Source organism: Heterocephalus glaber, unplaced genomic scaffold (genome assembly GCF_053883595.1).
Source record: "Heterocephalus glaber isolate CG9 unplaced genomic scaffold, H.glaber_assembly_v1.0 deba00001452, whole genome shotgun sequence".
Classification (NCBI taxonomy): Eukaryota; Metazoa; Chordata; class Mammalia; order Rodentia; family Bathyergidae; genus Heterocephalus; species Heterocephalus glaber.
This window is the reverse complement of record NW_028258302.1, coordinates 25,460,431-25,481,827: the sequence shown is the minus strand read 5'-3', so window position 1 is coordinate 25,481,827 and position 21,397 is coordinate 25,460,431. Positions and strand designations below refer to the sequence as shown.

Sequence of the window (21,397 nt, the reverse complement as noted above, 5' to 3'; positions counted from 1 at the left end):
AGCAGAACTTTTGTAAGAATTTGAGATAATCTTAAGGCCAGAAAAATGAACAATTCAGGAGATCATTCACAGAAAGAAATGGTTACCTTATTGAAAATATGAATATTGTTCTATTTGGAAGTTTTGGATCAAATCAGTGTTAGAATGTACAGTCAAATAGGTAAAAGAGACTCCTGAGCTAATTTTTCTTGGTCCAAAATTGGAAATCATTCAATTCACTTTGACACGAGAAGGAAATATGTAGATCAATAGGTAAAAAAATGGGGTTTTTCATGTTCTAGGAAGTGTGTGGTGATCAAATGAAACCACTTGGGATGTATGCATGGTCTACATTTAGTTCAGAGTCTTTTTATGTGTATGTTTGTGGGTCATTGTCATTTCACTTAGCATTTGTGCTGTCAAACATAAATTTTGTGTGGCGCACAGATTTCAGAATTGAAAATGTTCCTCTATAGCCTTCCAGAACAACTGTTCCCCTTTCTCTTTTGGTTTTTTCTGGTGGTAATCCCTATACAGATAGGCATGCCAACATCTGGCCTGTCTCTCTGGGGAGCCAGCTGTGTGTTCATTGCATGTTTTATCTGCGAAATACTGAGCCCACTGGAAAGATGCATAGTCAAACTAGCCATGAACTCCAAACCCACCAGTGCTTGTTTCTGAAGATGTCACTCTCAATCTATTGTTTTTTATTCTCAGGTCAAAAAGCATCACATTTTAGTAAATTTGGAAAGCTAAAAGATGTTGCAGGTGGAAGTTGATCACAGAGATGCTTGAGGTTTCTCCCATCACACATAGTCCCTTGTGAGCACCACTTTGGGCTTGATGTTATAGGTGGTGAAATGGGAATAATGTGAGAATTCTAGATGGTGTCACAGGTCCTAGACTCCTACATGTTAGTCATGTCTCTTTAGACAATGTGCTGCATTTTCTAAGCTGTTGTCTTCTCATTTACAAAGTCAGAAGGTTGCCGTTTTCACTAAATATGTGGTGGTTAGCATCTGCAATGTACCAGGAACCAAAATAATAATAGAAGAATAAAAAGCATGATCTCTGCTCCTAGAATAAAGGAGCAGATCTCTGCTCCTGGAATAAAAAGCAGGATCTTATGCTCTGTCCACAATTTGTGGAGAAATGACAGAGAAGAATCAGACTGTTCCGTGATGACAAGACCAGTGGAAGATCTGGGTGCAGCAGAGCAGAGTGACCCCTCTCCCAATTTGGAAGTTAGGAATGCTTCTCAGGGGGAGACTACAGCTACAGAGCCATGGAGGGTAACACGGGAGTAGTAAGGAAGGCAGGGCCAGGGAAGATGGCAGGAGAAGCACGGGCAAAGAGAGGGAAGTATGAAGGGAAAAAAGCTACACGCATCACCCTTGAAGTCCTGTAGTGCTTTTAAAACATGGCTCAAATTTGTTGACACTGTTCTCATGGGCAAGTGGAAGTCTGTGTCCCCTCCCTTGAAGCAAAGCAGCCTCATAAGTACAGTGGAAGTGGTCCTATGTGAGGTCAGGTCATGAAAGGTCATGAGGACATTTGTTCTTGGAGCTCTAAGTTTCCATGTAAGGAATTCAGCTACCCCAAGGCTGCCATATCATGAGGGAGCTCAACTAGCCATGGACAGAGCATGGGGTGGTGCTCTGGATGTTCCAGCTGAGCCCAGCCTTCGTGTCATCCCTGACCAGGCACCAGCTCCCCTTATATGATCCACATCTGGCCTGTTAAGACTCCACCACCAGTGACAGATAAGCCATCTCTACTGTCCTCTGAATTCCTGACCTTCAGGGACCATGAATGTTGTACCACTGCTATTGTTTTACACCATTATTTTTTGCAATTATTTGCTTTGCAGCAGTAAAGAATGGAAATGGGTCTCTTTGCCTCTAAATTTTGGTTATTCTGCAAAACCCCAAACCCAAACCCTGTTCCTCAAAAAGAAAACTGACCACATGAACTTTTTGACTTGAAGAAAAATGGTTCCAAGCACTGAATTATCAGAGAAATTATAGTGGACAAATTGAAATTTGTTTAAATTGTAAAAGAATGCGCTGGTCTTTGTGATTGGGAAGGTCAAGGTGTAAACCCAGTGTGGCAGGAACCAGGCATCTGATCAGCATCAGATTCTCTGCAACTCAGCACTCTGTGGTGCTTAGTTGGCAGGAAGACACCCTCAAGTGGAAGCAAGATGGCTACAGTCAACACCCACAGACTAGCCCTAGCAGTGAGAGACCATCTCTCTTCCTTTCTCAATCATCTTGGCCCCTCCCCACTGCTGACCAGTGTTCACAGAGCTGGGCTGGACTGGCTGAGTTTCTACACTGACGTTGGATCCCATGATCATGGCCACTGACCCGCGCAGTGAGGCCACATTTACATCTTCTGAGCTGGAAGACAAGTCTCTGGATCCGTGACGGTGGAAGAAATGAGGTTCTCACTTCTGTCTCATCAGAAGCAGAAATGGGAGCTAAGTACTGAAAACAGATGTCCCTTTAGGCAGAAATATCTTGTTCCATGCACAGTTGCTCATGAGCATAACTTAGTACTACTCAGGACTCAGAATTTTCCCTTTTACAGGTCTCATTACCACCAAAGGTACAAATCAGTTATGCTTCCAATAAAGGTTGCTGAAAAATATTTCCTTATACAGTGTTGGTAATTACTAATATTTAGTCATCTCTGTGTCAGCCCTTTCTGTTTAGTTAATATACATTCCTACACTTAATGATGGGTTGCTTTATCCACACTCATGTACAGTAGTAATAATTGAAATAGCCAGTTGGCCAGAGCCCAGAGGCAGGTGTGAGAGTCGGTCGGGAGTCGCTTCCAGGATCCTGAGATCCAGAGAAGCCAGAGTCCAAGGGGCTCCTCAAGAGTTACTGATAAATGAAATGGCAGAGAATGGAAAAAATTGTGACCAGAGATGTGTAGCAATCAACAAAGAACAACACAATGGAAATTTCACAGACCCCTCTTCGGTGAATGAAAAGAAGAGGAGGAATCAGGAAGAAAGACAGAATACAGTTCTATGGAGACAACCACTCATTACCTTGCAGTATTTATCTCTGGAAATCCTTGTACTCTTAAAGGAATGGACTTCAAAATTATGGCATCGTCAAAGCATTGTGGTGTCTTTTTTACTGCTGCTTGCTGTGCTTGTAGCTACGTATTATGTTGAAGGAGCCTATCAACAGTACTTGCAGCATATAGAGCAACAATTTCTTCTGTATGCCTACTGGAAAGGCTTGGGAATTTTGTCTTCTGTGGGGCTTGGAACAGGGCTGCACACTTTTCTGCTTTATGTGGGTCCACACATAGCTTCCATTACATTAGCTGCTTATGAATCCAATTCAGTTAACTTCCCTGAACCACCCTATCCTGATCAGATTATTTGTCCAGATGAAGAGGGCATGGAAGGAACCATTTCCTTGTGCAGTATCATCAGGAAAGTTAGGATTGAGGCCTGCATGGTATTGGTATAGCAATCAGAGAGCTGCCTCCATATTTCATGGCCAGGGCAGCTCGCCTCTCAGGAGCTGAACCTGATGATGAAGAGTATCAGGAATTTGAAGAGATACTGGAGCATGCAGAGTCTGCACAGGACTTTACCTCATGAGCTAAACTGGCGGTTCAGAGACTCTTACAGAAGGTTGGATTTTTTGGAATATTGGCCTGTGCTTCTATTCCAAATCCTCTATTTGATCTTGCTGAAATAACATGTGGGCATTTTCTCGTACCTTTTTGGACCATCTTTGGTGCAACCCTGATTGGAAAAGCGATAATTAAAATGCACATCCTGAAAAATCTTTGTTATTATAACATTCAGCAAGCACATCGTGGAGGCTTTGCAGCAAGCACATGGTGGCTTTCATTGGTGCTGTCCCTGGCATAGATCCATCTCTGCAGAAGCCCTTCCAGGAATACCTCGAGGCCCAGCGGCAGAAGCTGCACCACAGGAGTGAGGCAGGTGCACCCCAGGGAGAAAACTGGCTGTCCTGGATGTTTGAGAAGTTGGTGGTTGTGATGGTGTGTTACTTTGTCCTGCCTATCATTTACTCCATGGCACAGAGTTATGCCAAATGAATTCGGCAGCAGTTGAACTCAGAGGAGAAGACTAAATAAGCAAAAAGCTGTTTTTAAGTTGTAGTGGATGGGTTCTGCCTTAAATTGGGAGGACTCCACATCAGGAAGGAAAATTTCCTTTTCCAACCGGTATCAATTTTAAAGACGTCCTGAAAGCAGTTTAGTCCCTGTTTTACACTGACACGGCTTTCCTGCGTGTGTTAAGGTGAGCTGTCCACCTCGGTTAAACCCACCTTGTGTTTCATTAGGCTGGAGTGTGATGTTCAGCCACAAACTTACCAGAAACTGGCCTTCTGTTACTTTCAAGGGGCCCATATGGTACAATTAGAGAATTCCTACCACACCAAAAGTTCCTAAGTATGTTAAATATGTCAAGCTTTTTAGGCTTGTAACAAATGATCGCTTTGTTTTTCTAAGTCATCAAAATGTATATAAGTTCTATAGATTGTATAACAGCCTTGCATGTGTATCATGGTATTTTATCCTGCCCAGTCCTTCCCCTTCCACCCTCAGAAAAAGGCCATTTTATGATGCATTGCACACCCTCTGGGGAAATTTATCTTTAAATTCTGAGACAATATAAGGAAAATCTGGTTGGTGTCTCATGAATGAGCTGACACCATTTTTTATTCTGTGCATTTAGAATGAAGTCATGAAAAACTTTATAAAGACATCTTTGATCATTCCAAAAAAAAAATTGAAGTCACATGTCCAAATTTCCCTCAAGATGAGTTACTTGTTAAAATGCAGAAGATATTTAGCATTATGGATCTCATTCTGATTATCATGCTCTGCTCAGTGCAACTGGAAGCTGCCAAGCTCTGTGCCACATCTTTGTTCCACATGTTTGTTCACTTCAAGGTCTTCATGCAGGATCTCACTCTCAGCCTTGGGATTCTAAAGCACATGTACACACACACACACACACACACACACACACACACGAGAATTAGCACTTTTCTTTGGAGTTAATCTATAAAATGCAGCATAAAGAGAATGAAAATCAGCAAGGTGTTCAGAAGTTATCTGACGCATTTTGGATAAAAGGTGAAAGAGACCTAAGGTGAGGTAAAGATAATGAGTATCATAGGGTTCATAACAATATCATAACAATATCATGACACTCTTTATTTGAAAGTATGTTTCCCCTTTTCCCACTCGCCATAATGAACCTAAAATTATTAGCATTTAAGAAAGAGCCCAGCCCTGGTTTGAACTTAACTTGGGTTCCTGTGATTTCTCAGAGTAACTTCAGGACCTGCCTTACTGTAGGTTCTCAAGATTCCTCCCACAGGACAGGGAGCAGTGGGGCTGCCACTAAACGGGACACAAGTGATCTGGGTGGCATCTGTCATGGCCAACCCATTGGAAGAGCTCTCCTCAGGGTGATGCTGATTAAGATGAAAGCTCACATCATAGCCACCCTCTGGATGGCCCAGTCCTTGCACACACCTCCAGGGAGACAATGCACTGCCTGCATTCTTCCTGGTCTGTTTCTTCTGTCACTTTGCTGGATGCGCCATCATTTGGGTAGAGAAGAGGAGAGGGTCAGAAATTGCTTAGATACCTTATCAGATACTTGGAGAAGAAGGGAGAGAGCCTTCTATGCCTTTCTGGAAATTCCCTTCACCTGCTCAGAGGACCAAGCTGATCTGGGATAGGTCCAGAGAAATCCAGGCACGGCATGAAGCTCTTCCCAGACCTTCAGGGCAGGTGGCGAAGGCGGGACTCAAGGTTCTGCTGTGGTTGGATGGTGGTCAGGACATGATGACAGCCCAATCTGGCTGGAGGAGCCAGACTCCAACAGAGAGTCAAGGGTGAGAAGTAATCACCCAGTCCCTTCCTCATGTCGATGTGTTTGCATCTGCCTTTACTGCATTCTTATTTGAATTTGAGTGTGTGTTTCTCAAGCTAGAGATTGTTTTATAAGGTTCAAGGTACACTTGATTTTTGTTTGGGTCCCAAGAATGGACATAGAGCTTCTGTATTCAAATCTGTCACCTCACCAGTGAGAAACAGAAAGACCTGGAATTCACACTACCCAGCACAATTTGTCTGTATCAGGAGCTCATCAACATGTCTATAATCGCAGGCCAAAATATAGAAGTGATGGAAAATTTTTCCTAGGTCTTATTTGAGAAAAAGAAAAGGAACCTTAACCTTTACCACTGCCCTGAATTATATTGTCCTCTTGTCTATTTCTCAAATAGGCCAAGGCCTTCCTACCCTAGGACCTTTGCTCACCGTGCTCCCTCCACCTGGAACATTCCTCCCCAGAAACCTGGATGGCAGCAGCTCATTCTTGACAGGAATTCAAGGTTGCCTATGTGGTCTCTGTGAGGGTGAACCCTCTACTGGTTCCCTTTATTCTCTCACATTATCCACTTATTTCTTGCATACCTTGCACCAGCAAATATGACTGTTGTGCTTGTTTATGTGTTTGATATCTGCTTGTTCGCAGCTTGCTGTGAAAACGTAAGTCCACTGAGACCAGATACATGTGCCCTGTGGTTCCCACAGTGTTCCCTGCACCTGGCATAGTGCCTGGTGCAGAATCATGACAGAAGGACCAAGACAGTCCCTGGGCTCCCTGGTGAGTGGAGCCAGCCTGATGAAGTTTGCAAGTCCATTGGCATCGCTCAGGATCATGGGAACAAGGAGCTGCATGTTGATGGGTTTTAGTTACAGCCCTCTGTGTGCTAGCTTGAGCCTGTGAGCAAGTGGATGCCAGGGGACCCTCCCTAGCCCTTACAACCCTCTTTCATCAAAAGAGCTCTGAGAGAGGACACTTAATGAGTACTAGGGTGCAGGTGGATAGGAAGAGGAACTGTTCTATAGCACAGTAAGGTTGACAACAATCAGTTGTATATTTCTAAATAGTATAGAGGGTTGTGAATGTTCCCCACATAGAAATGATCATTGTTTGAGGTGGGGGATATGGCGGTAATCTTGATATGATCATTATACATGATATACATCCAGGATCCCCAATACCACCTTCCCCCAAGCTGGTCCAAAGCTTGTTAGGAACCAGGCTGCTTGGCAGACAGTGACCATGGTAAACAAGTGAAGGTTCATCTGTCTTTACAGCCCCTCCTCATTGCTCACATCACCACCTGAGCTCCCCCTCCTGTCAGACCAATGCAGCATTCCATTCCCATAGGAGCTCCAGTCCTACTATGAACCACAATGGAGGGATCTGGGCTGCACACTCCTTAAAATCATCCTGAAAGCATCTCCCCTTCACCCCATCCCCTCTGTCTATGGCAACATTACCTTCTATGAAACCCATTCTTGGGGCCATGAAGGTTGGTGACCACTCGTGTTCATGCATTGAAATATTACACCATACCCCATAATTATGTGCAATTATTATGTATCAATTAATTTTTTAATTTAAAGACTCCTACATCCAGGAGGTAAACTTAGTCAGGACCTCCCATGCACCCAGCCCTGAGTAGCAAGTAACCCTTATTTCACAGAATCTTCACACACACCCAGTGAGGATAAGTGTGCTTGATCTCACGTTTCAGGAGATACAACCAAGGCTTGTGGAACTCAAATATGTTGGCAGGAGGCACACAGTGAGGGAAATGAATGGTGTAGCAGTGACAAAGCATTGGCACCCACACTTCTCTGATGCCCCTGCTATGGTACTGTGTTCATCCACATGGCTCCTAAGTCGGTCCTGAGAAGCTCACAAATTCTGTCACCTATAATCTACTTGCCTTTACTTCTTCACTTGTTCTTTTCCTCTCTCTCTCTGCCCAGATTTTTCATCATTTCTAACCATCTAGTCTTGGGCAAGTTACAGGGACCTCTTTGAGCTTCAGCTCCTTTGTCTGTAAAATGGAATGGTAGGAGGGCCAGCTACTGTGGTTACTGTGAGGATTCCCATACTTATATTCTTAGACATTCTTAGGGTCTAAATATGAAGTGTCCCCAAAGACTCTGCACAGAGGGTTTGACCCTATGCAGCCGTGTCTGCAGTTGGGGGTTAGAGAGTGACAGGATCACGAGGATGCAGTACTTACGGGATGTGTAAGTCCTTTTTATAAAGTGGTATCGTATTTGCTCATAACCTATGCATACCCTGTGTAAACTTTAAATCATCTCTAGATGACTTACGCCTAACACAATGTGAATGCTATGTGAATAGTTATTATACTATATTGTTCAGGTAATAGTGACAAGGGGAAAATGTCATAGACATTCAGCTCAGATGCATTCTTTTTTTTCAAATACTTTCTGTCCAGGTTGGTTGAATCCATAGATGCAGACATCCAGATACAGAGGGCCAACTACACAGTAGTTATTTCCAAGCCCTCTTCCTCATTTTAGCAAGCCACCTAAAAAATTCTACCTCTTTGTAAGCATCAGCTTTCTATCACTGCATTAAATACCTGAGAAAATCAACTTATAAGGAAGACATTTATTTTAGCACATGGTTGCTTGGCCCCCTCTCTTTGGGCTCATGGCAGCACAGTACATCATGGTGGACACAAATGAGGGTGGAAGCTGCCCACCTCATGAAGGCCAGAAAGCAAAGAGAAAGAAGGGGCCAGGTCCTACTATCCCCTTTAAGGGCAAGGCCTCAGTGACCTAATGTCCTTTTATAGCCCAACACCACCACAGGCTGGTGACCTCACCTTTATCCTAAGGGCCTTTGGGGGCACATTTGAGACCTCAACTACAACAATTTCCCAAATTCCCTACTGCCCATTGACACTCACTTACCCATGTTCACAGTTCTTTAGAATTTCGGATCTGTGATTGGACAGGAGTTTTTCCCACATAAGAACACACCAAACTATTTTCTGAAGGTCATTTAATGTGGATTAATGTACATTTGCTCCTAGGACTACTCACATTTTGAAATAAGACTTAGCGAGCAAAGAGGGACAGGATTGGAGAAGGGAGAGACTGGAGCTTCTGGCAGCTGGTGACCTCATTCCTCCAGGGAGCCCATGCTTTTTTTCTCTCCTCCCAGCTATAGGAAGAAACTCCTGGGTGGGTGGGGGAAAGCCGAGTCAGGGCACTAGGGCTTTCTACTGCCCCTGCTGGGTAGACTCTTTCATCCTCCGCAGGCTCTCCACAATGCCAAGAGAGATTCTTTAACATACAAAGTACGGTTCCAGCAGTCTTATCAGTACACTCTTTCATTTCACAGAACCTCTCCAACCAGATAGTCGTGTTGCAAATGAATGAGCTTTTTGGCCCTTATCAGTCATGGAACACTCAGCAAATACTTGATGAGTGATTTCCACGAACAAGGGAATTGGAATCATCACATTTCTGCCTTGGGGAGGGGCACAAATTTTGGGTTGAAGCTATTTTATTTTTGGAGTTGATAAAATGTCTTAACTGGAGAGTCACTCAAAAAAGATTCCCCAGCTAAAAAACCTAAAATCTGCCTTCCTATCTGATCTGCCTTCATGTATTTTGCTAAGCCCCTGGTTTTCTAATTAGGAGGAAAGAAGAGAAAGTTTTGTTCCCATATTCATTATAGCATGTGACCATGTTTCAGTTATATTTTTCTCTGGACTGGATAAGGGTAATGAATAGATCTTTATCAAATAATTTGATAGACTTTGTTATACCCAGCAACTTGTATTAATAAGATGCACTTGGAATCTTGTGTGTGCTTGAAGTTAGCGTCAACATCTACAGAAGGAAGAGGGGGCCCCTGGAGGCTGTCCCCAGAGTGTAATCTGCACCTTGGTGTTGTTCACAGAGGCTGAAGCTGCTTGTGACTGTTCCTTCCTTGTTGGCAACTCAAGTCAACAGCCCTTAATGGTCTATTGCATGACAAGGCAATAACTACCGTGATACAGGGGGCTTAGTTGCAGAAATTAAATGGTTGAAATACAGTCCTTTATTTGGCCATGAAGTACATTGCTATTTCCCCTCAGAATAGAATAGATCACCCTTTCAAGTAAAAGAATAGAGGACTTGTTTCATGAATTTTTATACTTTTTCATATATGTCTTTGAATATTGCCACTCATACTCAGTTTAGCAAGATAGAAGGTCGTGGAAACTGAGAACCATAAAGGAATAGCATATTCAATTCTGCCATCTGGTCCTGGGGTACATAAAGAAGGGTGAGGTGGAAGGGAGGGAACAGAATAACTTGCATCGGTCAGAAGAGTCTACGCATCTCTCCATCTGTGTTGTATTTATACAGTTAAACCCACCCAGTAAATGATGTATGGCATGACTGTCCTTTGCTGTGGAGTACTTACAATATGTCCAACATCAGGCTTAACTCTCTACAAGTATGATCTCATTTTATCTTCCCAAGAACTCAATGAGTTAAGTAGCATTATGTTCACTTGATGATAAAGAGATTGAATTGTTGAGAGATTAATTTGCTCGAGTAAGTGGGCAGGAAAATAACAATTGGAACCAAGGTCTGCTCTCCTCCGGAGTATGTGCCACTTTGCATACTGTCTCATGAATCATCACTGGTAACCTACTCTAAGCAAGAAAATGGTCACAATTGAGCTACGCCTGGAAAGGAAGCTTAGTTTTCTTCTGCTTCTGTAAGACTCTGTCTTTCCCAGCCTCATTCATCCCTAAGTGTCTGAACTCACCAGGTCCTAAGTAAAATGCTCATTACTTTTTGGATTCAGTTACTGGAGATTCTCTGTCCCCAGTATCAAAATCTCTGAGTTCTCTTCAGCATTCTTCTACACTGATAGCTCCTGAAGGACGAAGTAGCTAACTCTGCATCTACTAGTTGGTTTGCACAACACATGTAATAACAGCTCATCCTGGTGCTCCTTGTACTCCCAAAGATGGCTTAAATGGTTTTGGTCACACTGAATATTTAACATGTACACTGATATCAGAAAACAAACACCCTGTCCCTGCCTACTCCCAATTTCTGAATAATGAAGGAACAGTCTTATGCTGAAATTAAAAGGAAGGTGATGAAGAAAGAATGAAGAAGAGAAGGAATAAAGAAAGGGAAGGAGAGCGCTTCATCGCCCATCTGACCCCAGAAGTCTCCATTCAGATCGTGTTAGAACATAATGGCGGAGAGAGGTACTCTGTCTCAAATCAGGTCTTGGCGTCCACTCCTTCTTGCTGAGTGATCTTGGCAACTCAGCCAAGCCTCCTGAGAATCTGCTTCATCATCTGCAAGTGTTGAAAATAACAGCATGCACCACAGAGAACTGCTGGGCGAATTAAAAGGGACAGCCTCTGTAATGGGTGCAGCCCAGAGAGTCTGCCGCTCTACGTAGGCTCCCCATCTTTCCTGCTCATGACAGCTGCAAAATCAGTTGCAAGGTCTGTGAAGATCTGTAAAGACATAGGTGTTGCCTGCTGTTTCTTTTGTAACTCTTCTTCTCCTCTCCCCTGACCCAAATGGTACAACCAGAGTCCTTGCTTCATTCTTAAAATAGTCAAAATCAGTGTTTGACTAACCGAGGCCGAGCTGATGCTTAATTACCCTTTTGATCAGAAAGTTCATTTTCATGTCGTAGGCCCTGAATGTAGCATACATCTTTATTTGTAAAGACAGCATTGAAAAGAAGGGAGAAGGATAAGAAAGAGGGAAAAAAAATCAGACAAATGATCAGAAGCCTAGATATTTCCATGAAGCATCAGAGGCTGAAAAGATGAGACCGGAATGAGGGAGTGAGAGCGTAAGACATCTCCCATTGAAACATCCACAGTCCTAGCATTACATTCTGAGGAGAATTTCAGTATTATTGCTTTTTTTAAAAGAGAGTTCAACTATAATTCTTGGAGAGGAACTTCTTTTGCTATTTGTTTAATCTAGAATCTGTACCAGAGAGAAGCAAATGCAGAGGCGAGGCGACTGCTTTGCTTCCAAATATTAAATTCATTACTCATGTGTTTGCTCTCACAGCTGTGGGTGGGTGGGTCTCCAGGCCAGGCTGGGTTGGAGTTCCAGCTCAGCCAGCCTCCTTCAAATTGCGAAGCCTACTGCGAATTGCTTGTGTTCCTGAAATCCCACCTGGGAGGCAGATTTTAACCATCTTGCAGGAATGTGTGAGGACCACACAATTGAGCAGATGCAAGAGAGGCTAATGTCGCCAATGTCAGGGTAAACACTCAACAAACATTTGTTGCCCTGGCTTTGGGTCTTGACAGCAAAAGGAGGGAGGCTCCAGCTCCAGTCAGAGGGAGGGAGGAGAGGTGACAATGGTGGTGGCTACCAGTGGGGTCCCAAGTCCCCAAGCTGTTGACATGAACTTGACACACCCCTGACCCCACTGATCTCAGGCTCCAAAAGCAGACTATGTCTGCTGGAAGAGTGAAGTGCTGCGGTGGCTGTGCAGCCCATATCCCTTGTAGCTGCACGCCCAGGGTCAGATCTCTGGCCAACCCTGGAGGGAGCTGTGGGAGTGCCGGAGGGACAGTGTGTTCCAGAGGTGCACAGCTGCAGGCCCGGAGGCCCAGAGCCCAGGCTTTCTGTGGGAGGCGCATTGTGCTCTCCTTCCCCCCCCCCCCCCCACTGCCGGGACTGACAGAGTCTGGCACAGGACCTCTCTGTGCCGAGCTGGGACAGTGGCCACAGTAGAGACAGGCACAGGATGTCCCCAGGCGCCCCTTTTTAAAGGTCCAGCTCTCTATGGGATGTCTTTCCCTTTCAGCCTTAGGAACACGCCCACCCCTTTCCCGAGTCCCCTGGCTCCAGTTCAGGACCATCTGGAAGAACACATCGCTCGTGTCTGTCTGGGCTTTGTCAGGCTTCCCAGAGGATGTGTCCGAAAGCCTGCACCTGCAACAGGCATTGCTTCCTGTTCTGCATCCTCCTTCCTGGTTAGAACCACGGAGGTATGAAAGGGACCTTTACTACAAGCAGAAGCACAGGGCAGCTCCAGCTTCTGGGGCTCAGGAAGGCTCTGGAAAAATGAGTTCCTCTTAGTGACTTCATCCTGCTCTACTTTGCACCCGTGACTTTGGGTGACCTTGAGCCTTGGGCTGAGTCTCAGCAATTCCAGAGCTGTTGAGTGCTCAGAGTCATTCTCCCCTTGAACGCATAAATGTGCTGTTCCTGGCTGTGAGGTTTTCCAGAGGCACAAAGCCAAAGTATTTTTCTCTTGGAAATGGAATGATATTCTCCACTATTTTTTCTTTCTTTCTCTTTTCTGCATTGAGTATTATGACAGAATGATTTCTATATTCCTGAAGTCAGTGTTCCTTATGTCTTGACAAAGAGTTCAGGACATCTCCCCTTTCTTTGTCTCTGTATTGATTTGTTCATTCCATAAATATGTACTGAGATTTCATGATGTGCCAGGCCCTTTTCTAGACACTGGAGACACAGCCTGAACAAAATAGACAAATACCTTCACCTTCCTGGAACTGATGGGCTAGCATAGGAGGCAGACAATAAACAGAGGAAGAAGTAAAAGATACAGAATGTCACCCGGGGTAAAGGTATGGGGAATGGCAATAACTACAGGGGAAATAACTACAGGGACTGTTTGAGCAAAAATAGGAAGAGGTAAAAGAGCCAGGCCCAAGGCACTCTGGGCAGGTGGAACTGCAAGTGCAAAGGCCCTGAGGCAGGAGCACTTGGGTACTTTTTGAACATCAATCAGCCGACCACCAGACTAAGCCATGGTGGGCCATGGGAGAGAGGCCAGAGGGACATGCAGAACTGGGGCCAAATTTCCTGCTGGATGTAGATCCACTGGAAGGGGCCCTGACCCTGGGAATAGCCCCAATCTGTGTGAGTGATATCACTGAGTTAAGGACACAGACCTATCTGGCAGGCATTAGGATGCTTGGTTGTGCACAGTTCCATGTTGATGTGCATAGAAGTTACTACTGGCCAGGCACTGTCACTACACCATGTATATAGTAACTAACTTAACCCTCACTGCACGCTTGTGAGATGGGGACTCTTATTATCAGATGAGGCTCAGAGAGGCTGAGTCACCAGCAGCAGGTCCCGCAGCTGCGAAGCGCAAAGCTGATTCAGGTCCTCCTGATGGTCTGGAGAGTGCATGCTCTCAGGAGAGAGATGCTGCCTCTGCACTGGCCCAAGAAGGGCATTGTCACTACCAGGGGTTCCCACTTGGCCTGTGAACACACACTGTCAGTGTGCCACTGCATGATGCCCAGCCTCCAATCTTCATAATACAACCAGTGCAGGAGAGCTGTTCTCTGGGCTTTGCAGACCCATCCCGTGGATCTATTAGGGCGGTGTAAGAAGGTAGGGCTAGGGATAGATTTCCTGCGCTCACATCCCAGATCTGCTGCTACCTTCTGTGTGACCCTGGACCCCTGATATTGCCTTCTGTGACTCGGTTTCCACAGTGACAGAGTGAGGACAGCACAAGGGTGTCCTTCCTGAGGATGCAGTAAGAGTCATGAGATACTGCACTGCGGAGTCTTGGCACACGGCAGTAAATCAGAACTGCCTGACATGAGTATCTGACGATAACTTACTCTGCCCCGTTCATGCTCCAGGGCTCTTCCCACTTTCTTTCAGTGCCCAGACTTGGGTTACGATGAGCCAGTTCTCCAGGACAGCAGCTGGACCCCCCCAAGAGCTGGGTCGGTTTGTGATTAAGCCTGTCCTCTCAGCCCTTTACTGTCTGCACAGCCTTTCCTTTAGGGTGCTCCTCCACTTTGTACTCCTCCTCACGGGTGAGGCTCTGGGCCCTTCCAGAAGGATGGGGAAGGTGAAATAGTCATTGGTAAAATCACTGTGACATTTTGGGGTGGACAATGCACTGTTCCAGTGAGGGTAGCTTTCTCAGGTCACTGTCTTGACTTCAGAGCATACTGCAACACTCGATATCTTAGCGGAATTGCTCTGGAAGTCCTGTCTTATGCCGCATGGCCACCTAGCTTCCTTGTGCAGGAGCAGTTTTAGGATTCACTGGGAAGAATCTCTAGGCCTGCGTCTCAACTCCTGCTGTGAAGCTGCCCCGAGACTCACCAGTGTCCTGCATGGTGACAGACAGGTGAGCACTGACACACATCACACTTATGGGGAGCACGTGGACAAACACTATGGTCTTAATAGTCATGTGTATATTTAATGCATACTAGAAACAATATAATGAGCACATCAAACCAATAATTTAAAATTAAAATTTGTATAAGGAAAAGAATAGTTGGATTGCCTTTAAAGAATATTAAGCAAATTAAGTGGTACATAGCCATCATCCGTGTAGCTCTTATGTGACTGTAATATATAAAAACTCATTCCCTCCATAACAGGCAGGGTTTTCCTTATTTGCAGCTGTGGCAGTTACAGCCTCTGAAAGTCTGAAATTTTCTACACATGGCTGGTCCCTCTGGCCACATCACCTCCACTTCCCTGCAAGCTAAATCCTGGTTGTAACACACCGCTTTATCTTGAGGAACTCACAAGCTGAAGACGGGTCACCTGTCCCGGCACTTCCCAGTGTCATTTCATACTGGAAGGACCCCCATGACAAAACCACTTTAAATCTCTGTTCAAAAAGCCTTGTTAAGCCTTCGGTTCAAATTTATTGTTTGAAACTGCTCCGTACTGAGAAATACTGGCCTTTCTGAGAGCAGTTTCTCAAGCTCTCTCTTGTACAGAAGTTTGTACATGCTGTAAATTGTTGCTCCGTCTTTACAAGAACTCACAATGAAATCCCTGGCAACACCCGGCGTGTAGGTAAAACTGAGAATGGCTGTTGGGAGGGGGGTCTTTCATTCCCCTTTAAAATCAGAGTGGAAATTTACTGCTTTCTGCACAACCTCTGGGTAACATTCTGTAACCTATAAAATACCTGCCACATAATCCAGGAGTTTTACTTCTAAATCAGGTGATGTGTGTGTGTGTGTGTGTGTGTGTGTCCATTTTCAACTCTATAAACAGATTCAACAACCACGGACAACTTTTGACAACGTTCATTATGTTATTTGGGGATTTGAGGGGAAACTGACATTCAATGTCCCTGACCATTTCACCGAGATTTGACCACGAGTTGGAGCTCAGCTTGGCTGCCCAGGGCTTCTTTAAGCCCCGTGTCTTCACCCTCTGTTGTTATGTTGAGCAGAGAAGATGAACGGATGTTATACAAATGACAGCTAATTGCCAAAATCAGTTCTTGTAACAACTCAGAAGAGGATCTGGGTTTAGATGAGGTAAACAAGTGGGGTTGTATGTTCCTCGTTTTCAGATGGCAAACTGAAATGTCACAAGGGTGTGCTCTCAGCTGTCAGCTTCTAATCTAATTAGACAGGATAATTGGGGAGGCTGAGCCTGCTGATGGTTGACAAACATATTAAGCTAATTTCACTCACTCTAATGTGACTCTGGCAATGCTGAGCGCCTCTTGTCACCATGTCAGCCAGGAAGGCTTCTGAACTCCAAAAACTCTGTTTGGACCTGGGCACGGTTTCTGGATGCAGCAATTGTTGCTAAAGGGGGCTGGGAGAGTGGCAGGGTTGAGAAGCAAAGCACTATCCAAACTGTAAAGGCAAATTAGCAGAAATTTGATGCAGTAGAAGTATAAATGGAGCAGGCTATGGTGACATATGCTTTTAATCCCATCATTCTGGGAGGCTGAGGCAGGAGCATTGCAGGTTTGAGCCCAGCCCAGTCAACTGAGCAACTTAGCAAGATCTTGTCTCAAAATAAAATAAATAAAGGGTCAAGGATGTAGCTCTGTGCAAAGGCCCCAACTCAATTTCAGTACTGAAAAATAAATATAACCAAATGTAAACAGGAAGGAAAACTGTCAACTGGATTGTGAGTTATAAAGAATATCTCTTTCATGACTTTTAAAAAGATGCAGTAAACAGTTTTCCCTAATGAAAGGCTGCCTTGTAGAGGCCTAGACGCATGAATAGCTAAGAAATATATTTTAGGTTGAACAGGTTCTCAGATTTGAAAATCTAAATCTGAAATGCTCCAGAACTCAAAATTCTGAGCATATACATGATCCCTCAAGTAGAAAACTCCACACCGTGAAACTTTGTTTCATGCACAAAATCTTTTAAAATATTACATAAAATTATATTCAGGCCATGTATATAAGATATATATGAAACAAATGAATTTAATGTTTAGACTTAGGTCTCATCCTCAATATACCTTAAAATATATGAATATATATGCAAATATCCCAAAATAAAAAGTCAAGCATGTAAGATAACAGATATTCAGTCTGCATCAGCATCTTTTAAGGCTGAAGGATGTCCTGACTTGGTCTTCTGGCCATTCTGACTGCCCAGATAGGCCATCTGCTCTGGGCCATCTTGGCTATTGAATATTTTGAAGAACTTCCCTATTGTATTAATTTTCTATTGCTATTGTTATAAAATACTATAAATTCAGGGGTTTAACTGATACACATCTGTTATCTTACAGTTCACAGGTACAAAGTTGGGGTACAGTGTGCTCAGCTGAATCTCCCACAAGGCCAAACCCATTTGTAGGGGCATGTTCTTTTCTGTAGGACCCTGATGTGATTCTGCTTCCATGAGGAAAGTGTTGTTAGTCAAATTCAGCTGCTTGCAGTAGTCCTACTGAAGCCTCCATTTTCTTGCTGACTGCAGCCCAGGGTGTGTCTTTGCTCCTGGACATGATCTGTATATTTCCTCCCATACTTTCCTTGTACCCACTTCATGCTACAGGGTCAAGGACAGGTCAAGTATCTTTCATGCTCCAAATTTCTCCAACTTCCTCTTTTGTCACTGGCCTGTAATTCCACCTGAAGACTTTGCACTACTTATTAGGGTGCATGTAATCAGACAAGACAAGCAAGGTAATCCAGGATAATCTCCCCATTGTAAGGCCCATAACCTTAGTTATATCTGCAAAGTCCTTTTTGCTATATAACATGCCATATTCATAGGACCCAGGGATTAGGGCCTGGCCACCTTTGGAGAAAGAGGGGATCAGTTAGTGATTTTTGGGTGATTATGCATATGTGAAAGTGTTTTTATCTTCTTATAATTCAAATGTTTTCTCCAGGCCTTATTTACAATGATAATTTTAGTTTAGGAAATTCTTTCTTTCCCTTAAATAATACAAAGTTGAATTTTGCCCCAAGTGGTAGCCCCGTTACCATTCATTATTTCAAATTAGTGGGTTCAAAAAAATGAAGTTCAACCAAATTCAAAGAGGGGCCAATAGAGCACAGAGGAAGCTTCTGGGTGGGCATGCCACAGCTCTCAGTGCAGAGGAGGCTTCCAGGTGGGCATGCTGAGGCTCCCAGTGTGGAGGAGGCTTCCAGGTCAGTGTGCTGTGGCTCCCAGCACAGAGGAGGCTTCTGGGTCAGCATGCCACAGCTCCCAGCACAGAGGGGGCTTCTGGGTCAGCGTGCCACAGCTCCCAGGAGAGAGGGGACTTCTAGGTCAGGATGCCACACACCCCAGTGCAGAGTAGGAGGCTTCCAGGCCAACCTACTACCACTCCAAGCGCAGAGGATGTGAGCCACGGGGGCACCAGCAGACACCCCCCCCCCATTGAAATGAGAAGACATGTAAACAAGCCTCAAAACCACACTTCCAGATCAAATACACCAAACCCAAAGGGAAAGGTGATGGAACACTCTGATACTCAACCACCTGAACTCCCTGAACCAGCAATGAAAGAGGATCTGGAAAAAATGAAATCAGAAATAATTTCTCACATGACAGCAGAGATTGTGCCCATAGTGCAAGACATGATTAATGAATCTAGAGAGGACACAGATAAAAAAAATAGAGGATCTGAGGAACATGATGGAATCCCAACATAGGAAACAAATGGAATCCATAAAACAGATGCAAATAGATTTCCAGGACATGAAAAACTCCATTGAAAGTCTACACAGCAGAATGAGCCAATGTGAGGACAGAATTTCAGATATAGAAGCTAAGATTGCAATTAGTGACCAGGAAAAGAAAAATTTCTTTAAAATTGTAAAAGACCATGAGAAATCAATCCAGCAGCTGATAGACAATGCAAATAAGAATAACATAAGACTGACTGGAGTCAACAAAGAAACAGGAGAGAGTGAAGATGACATAAAAAAACTGTTCATAGAAGTGATGGCAGGAAACTTTCCAAGCAGGGGGAAAGAACTTGACGTACAGATAAGTGAGGCATAGAGGACTCCAAATAGCCTTGATCAAAAAAAATCTATGCATAGGCATATAATTGTTAAGATTCCAGAAACACAACAGAAGAACAAAGTTCTACAAGCAGTTAGAGAAAAGAAACAAATCACATATAAAGGAAAGCCCATCAGAATCACAGCAGACTTCTCAACACAAACCCTCAAGGCAAGAAGAAGTTGGAGTGATGTATTTCAAGCCCTAAAGGAAAACAACCTCCAACCCAGATTGATGTACCCTGCAAAACTATCTTTCAAAACTGTTGGTGAAATAAGATACTTTCATGACAAAGAGCACCTTAGGAACTTCATGAATACCAAACCAGCACTCCAAAAAATTTTAGACAAAATCCTAGGAAAAGACAACAAGGACCACAACCCCAGGAAGCCCAGCAGAATGAATCTACTGGGGATGACAAGATATTAAAAGCAAAGGGGAGAATCCAGCAAAAAGAAAATATCATGACAATGATATCTCAATATGTATCAGATATAACCATCAAAATGTTAATGGTCTCAACTCACCAATCAAAAGAAATAGACTGGCAGAATGGGTCAAGAAGCAAGATCCAACACTATGCTGCATACAAGAAACACACTTTATTCAAAAAGAAACTCATAGACTGGAAGTTAAAGGGTGGAAAACAATACTCCATGCAACAGGAACCCAAAAAAAGCAGGAGTAGCTATCCTCTTTGCACATCAAGTGGATTTCAAACCAACACTGATTAAGAGAGACAAAGAAGGGCACTACATCCTTGTAAAGGGAATAATCCAAGAGGAAGAAATTTCAGTCATAAATATATAGGCACCAAATACTAGTGCACCCAACTATATAAAATAAATACTAACACATATGAAAAATCAAAAAAGCACTAATACAATGGTAGTGGGGGACCTCAATACCCCACTGTCACAAATAGATCACCTAGACAAAAAATAAGTAAAGAAATACTAGAACTCAATCAAACTCTTGAACAAATGAACTTAACACATGTTTATAAAATGGAAAACACAGAAAAAGGGACAGATTCCTAGACATGTATGATTTAACAAAGTTGAACAAAGAAGACCTAAAAATTATAAATGACCCAATATCAATCAATGAAATTGAAAACATAATTAAAAACTTACCAACTAAGAAAAGCCCAGGTCCTGATGGCTTCACTGATAAATTCTACAAGATATTTAGAGAGGAACTACTGCCACTACTCTTTAAACTCTTCAATGAAATTGAAAGGGAAGCAATACTCCCAAATTCATTCCTGGAAGCAAGCATCACCTTGATCCCCAAAGCAGAGAAAGACCCAATCAAAAATGAGAATTATAGGCCCATCTCACTAATGAACATAGATGCAAAAATCCTTAATAAGATACTGGCAAGTAGAATGCAGAAGATCATCAAGAAGATCATACAGGGCTGGGGATTTAGCTCAGTGGTTCTACCGCCTGCCTTGCAAGTGCAAGGACTCGAGTTCAATCCCTGGTACCTAAAAAAAAAAAGAAGAAGATCATACACCCTGACCAAATGGGATTCATCCCAGGGATGCAGGGATGGTTCAACATAAGCAAACTAATAAATATAATACACTGTATCAATAGTGCCAAGGACAAAAACCATGTGATCATCTCAATAGATGCAGAAAAAGCATTTGAGAAAATCCAACACACATTTATGATAAAAACCCTATAAAAACTGAAATAGATGGGTCTCTACCTCAATCTGATCAAAGCCATCTATGAAAAACCAACAGCCAATATCATATTAAATGGTCAAAAACTGAAATCCTTCACACTAAAATCAGGAACAAGACAAGGATGTCGACTATCACCACTGCTGTTCACTATAGTTTTGGAAACATTAGCCATGACAATTAGACAAGAGAAAGAAATTAAAAGGAATAAAGGTAGAAAATGAAGAAGTCAAATTGTCATTATTCACAGATGACATGATACTCTATATAGAAGACCCCAAGGACTCCACCAAAAGTCATCTAGACTTAATAACCAAATTTGGTAAAGTAGCTGGATACAAGTCAACACCCAAAAATCAATAACTTTCCTCTATATGAACAACAGAGTCACTGAGAGAGAAATAAGGCAAACAATTCCTTTCACAATAGCACCCAAAAAAATGAAATACCTAGGAATCAGCCTAATGAAAGAAATCAAAGACCTCTTCTCTGAAAACTAAAGCACTCTGAAAAGAGAGATTGAAGAGGATATCAGAAAATGGAAAGACAT

General features: G+C 43.4%; 1 protein-coding gene and 1 pseudogene across 1 annotated transcript in view; both read left to right on the top strand.

Moving 5' to 3' along the window:
- The window catches only part of Kazn (kazrin, periplakin interacting protein), a 1,072,553-nt gene that overhangs the window by 363,171 nt on the left and 687,985 nt on the right, over window positions 1–21,397 (top strand). The window lies entirely within an intron of this gene.
- Window positions 2,659–4,798, top strand: LOC101701970 (vacuole membrane protein 1 pseudogene; annotated as a pseudogene).